This window comes from Microtus ochrogaster, unplaced genomic scaffold (assembly GCF_000317375.1).
Source record: "Microtus ochrogaster isolate Prairie Vole_2 unplaced genomic scaffold, MicOch1.0 UNK30, whole genome shotgun sequence".
NCBI classification, from domain to species: domain Eukaryota; kingdom Metazoa; phylum Chordata; class Mammalia; order Rodentia; family Cricetidae; genus Microtus; species Microtus ochrogaster.
Window position 1 is genome coordinate 2,121,193 of NW_004949128.1, and position 4,879 is coordinate 2,126,071.

Genomic DNA, 4,879 nt, shown 5'->3' on the forward strand with positions numbered 1-4,879 from the left:
TCAACTTTGGGAAGAGAAGGTCAAATATCATGTTAACACAACTATAAAAAATAGCTTTAGCATCACGAACCTCCCGAAAAGGCCTCTCCAAGTTACACTTGGAGAGCTGCTCCTCTAATCATGAAATCCCTTCATTCTTTGTACCTGTGACTTCAAGTTCAGGACACGATGGACGTGGGCTGTAGGTTGTGGCGGATGTCCTCACTATCAGCCTGCTAGTGTGATCTCACTCGCTAGAGCTAGATTTCCACAGGGTTTCAATCTCCCTACATTGATTAGATACCAGTTAGAAAAAGTATTTCTCAGAGAGCCCGATTTGGCCACTACTTGACTGTGTGACCTTATACAGGTCAAGGAGCTTGAATAGGCCTATTGTCCCCTCTGCTTCTTAATTTTGATTTGTGAAATAGATATATGCTTGTCTCGTGCCATGGTTTGAAGGCCAGATTGGACAGTAGAAAAGAAAATGTTCCATTCTTTAGAATATTTGAGATAATATTTGCTAGCAATAATAACAAAAATCAGGTTCAAACAGGATTAAATTTAACTGAAAATTCTGAAGTTGCTTGGTCCTCAGGTATGGTTTGACCCAGAGGCCCCTGGGAGTCTGGAGATTCGCATGTCTGCCATAGTCTCAATTCTGCCATGTGTAGCTTCAGTCTCAACTTTCCCCTTTCTTGCTAGTGAGCACGGCCACTAAAACTTGAAAAACCACCATCTTATGTCTTCCTACCCAATAGAATAGAAATCATCAATTCCAGATACATCTATAGCAAGAAACGTTCTACCACAGAAGTCCTCTGCAAATGTCTCCTTGTTGATGCAAACTGGTTCAGATGCACCTCCACCAAGAACTGTATAAGAAGAACATCTGATTGGCCAAGCTAAGTAAAGTGTACTCTGCAGAGGTACAATAGCGCATTGACTCCCTCCTGTCTTATTGCTTGGAAACACTGAGTTCTGTTAAGAAACAGAGGTAGGAACAACTGTTAGAAAGAAAGACAAATAATAAATGTTCAATATATCACAGGTCAGTATTGTTTGCCAAGGAAGGAACTCACAACACACTGCACAGTAAAAAGAGTGTACCTGCTGATATCCCCAGCTCACAAAAATATGGTATACACCTCTCTGTCTCTCTCTGTCTCTCTGTCTCTCTTTCTGTGTGTGTGTGTATGTGTGTGTGTGTGTGTGTGTGTGTGTGGGTGTGTGTTTAATAGTAATGACAGGAATATCAGTCCGAACACATTGAACCTGATAGAAGAGAAAGTGGGAAGTACTCTACAACACATGGGCACAGGGGAACACTTCCTACGTATAACCCCAGCAGCACAGACATTAAGGACCTCATTGAATAAATGGGACCTCCTGAGACTGAGAAGCTTCTGTAAAGCAAAGGACACTGTCGCTAAGACACAAAGGCAACCCACTGACTGGGAGAAGATCTTCACCAACCCCGCAACTGACAAAGGTCTGATCTCAAAAATATATAAAGAACTCAAGAAACTACACAGTAAAAGGCTAATCAACTCAATTATAAAATGGGGCACTGAGCTGAACAGAGAATTCTCAACAGAAGAAGTTCAAATGGCCAAAAGACACTTAAGGTCATGCTCAACTTCCTTAGTGATCAGGGAAATGCAAATCAAGACAACTTTAAGATACCATCTTACACCTGTCAGAATGGCTAAAATAAAAAACACCAATGATAGCCTTTGCTGGAGAGGTTGTGGAGAAAGGGGTACACTCATCCATTGCTGGTGGGAATGCAAACTTGTGCAACCACTTTGGAAAGCAGTGTGGCGGTTCCTCAGGAAATTCGGGATCAACCTACCCCTGGACCCAGCAATACCACTCTTGGGAATATACCCAAGAGAGGCCCTATCATACAACAAAAGTATATGCTCAACTATGTTCATAGCAGCCTTGTTTGTAATATAGCAGAACCTGGAAACAACCTAGATGCCCTTCAATGGAAGAATGGATGAAGAAAGTATGGAATATATACATATTAGAGTATTATTCAGCAGTAAAAAACAAGGACTTCTTGAATTTTGCATACAAATGGATGGAAATAGAAAACACTATTCTGAGTGAGGTAAGCCAGACCCAAAAAGAAGAACATGGGATGTACTCACTCATATTTGGTTTCTAGCCATAAATAAAGGACATTGAGCTTATAATTCGTGATCCTAGAGAAGCTAAATAAGAAGGTGAATCCAAAGACAAACATATAGACATCCTCCTGAATATTAATTAACCTTTATCAGGCGATGAAAGGAGACAGAGACAGAGACCCACATTGGAGCACCGGACAGAAATCTCAAGGTCCAAATCAGGAGCAGAAGGAGAGGGAGCACAAGCAAGGAACTCAGGGCCGCGAGGGGTACACCCACACACTAAGACAATGGGGATGTTCTATCGGGAACTCACCAAGGCCAGCTGGCCTGGGTCTGAAAAAGCATGGGATAAAACCGGACTTGCTGAACATAGCAGACAGTGAGGACTACTGAGAACTCAAGGACAATGGCAATGGGTTTTTGATCCTACTGCATGTACTGGCTTTGTGGGAGCCTAGGCAGTTTGGATACTCACCTTACTAAACCTGGACGGAGATGGGGGTTCCTTGGACTTCGCACAGGGCAGGGAACCCTGATTGCTCTTCGGGCTGAGGAGGGAGAGGGACTTAATTGGGGGAAGGGGAGGGAAATGGGAGGCGGTGGCGGGGAAGAGACAGAAATCTTTAATAAATAAATAAATTTTTAAAAATTCTAAAAAAAATAGTAATGACAGGAATTGGATTATGTGTGACTATGCACTTCAGTTTACTGTTTTTGTTTCTCTGCCTGTTACAGAACAAAAACCATGTTGCCTCATGTAAAACCTCCATACAGAACACAGTCTAGGCCCAAGGTGGCATGCAGTCACTAACCATCGCTTCCTCCACCTGCAGCCCTCCCTACGCCATCTTGGCTCAAAGGTTGGGCCTCTCTCGCCATCCTTCACATCATCTGACACTATCCTGACCAAAAGGTGAAGCAGCCTCCAGACCCTACTCCATCTATATGATTTTTGCTCCAGCGTCCCTGGAGAGCCATCAACCTCCTCTGACTCAGAACAGAGGCAGTGCATTTTCATGCATGTGTGTGTCTGATTTCTCCCACCCCCTCTGGCTTCAAGCCCGCCATCGGCTCCTAAGACCTCATCCTGATATTTAGAATAATGGTCTTTTCCCACAGGTCATCAGCTTCTAATATGAATGTGTTTTCATCAATGGAAGGTGCAGAGTTGCAGGAATTATTCTGCCACGGTTCAGAGTCGCAAGCTCGTTAAAGTCTGACTGTTGTACCTGCCAAATAAAATGGCAGAGGGAGAAGCTAGATGACTTTATTTTAATTCAACTAAGCAAAGAAATTCCCTGGAAGAGAGCTGAGGCACCTAAGAAACGAGAAAATGAACAAACCACTAATGTCTCTACACCCGTTTTATTGACCTCTGAACTTCAACCACCATGGGGAGCATTTTAGTCACAAGCATAGAAACGTAAGGATGGGGATGAGGGTGGCTCAGGGAGAAAGAGCATTTGCTGTGCAAGTGTCCCAGACCTGAGTGCTAATCTTTAGAACCCATCAGGAAAGCAGGGTGTGGCCATGAACACCTCTAACTCGAGTAGTGTGGCAGACAGACAGGGAGATCTCTGGGACCGATGACTTCCAGCTTAAGTCCACATTCAGCGCGAGATTGTGTCTCAAGCCAACAAGGGAGAAAGTGAGAGAGCAGAACACCTCCTCTGCCCTTTGAATGAACCTATAAACTCAAGGCCTATAAACTCTTAAGAGCAGCGATTAAAAACTAATCCCACGGTCGGGTTTACTCCAGGCAGGACCTGGCCTAACTACTGGCCTGGGAAGTTGCTTAAGATGTGGGCTGATAGGTGATGATAGCCCCCCACTGCTCTCAGTCTCCTCTTCCAGGCAACCATCACTGATCCATCCCAGCATCCCTCCCCGTCCCCGGCAGCTCAAATGTGACCTGAGAATTAAAGTCCCACTGGCAGCCTCACTGTTTTTATCATGAGGAACAGTATCAGGCTATAAATTATCCTATTCTGAAGGTTTCTAAACGCCCCCATAGAACTCTGACACCCTGTTTTCTCTTTGCTGACCCAAACTTTATTAGTCAAATACTCCTAGCTGGTGCTTAGTACTCTTTCATAATATTAATAATATCATTCGTTTAAAAAAAAGCAGCTGTTGTTGAACGCTGCTGTGGAAAGGATACTGAGGCACTGGCTGCCCATCCAACTCTGAATGTCAGGGAAATGGCTATATGCACAAGAGAGTGATCCCAGGAGCTAGTAGCCTGGATGGCAAATCACAGATGCTCGGGAGCACCTGTGGGGCAGTGGGCTGAGCTGGAAGACACTGGTTTGTTGTTTTTTTTTTTGTCTCTACAGATATCTTGGCTCAAGAGGGCTCAGCCACTTCTCAGAACGGACAGAGCTGAACAAGGACCAGTGACATAAATGTAGCACTGTTGTGTGGGCAGACTTCTTCAAGAATCACCACGTGTGTGACAAAGTGAGAGTCATCGAGAGCGTGACTGTCCAAGGAAGTGACTATCACAGGCTTTGAAACGCTCGCAACCCTCTATGCATCTCTCTCCCTCCCTCCCAGCTCTATGAGTCCCTCTGCTCATTCTCTGAGAAGTAGCCTGGTGGTGTGTGTCTTCAAAGGTGTGGTGTGGTGTGTGTGTGTGTGTGTGTGTGTGTGTGTGTGTGTGTGTGTGAGAGAGAGAGAGAGAGACAGAGAGAGAGAGAGAGACAGAGAGAGAGAGAGACAGAGACAGAGACAGAGAGACAGAGACAGGGGGGGAGAAA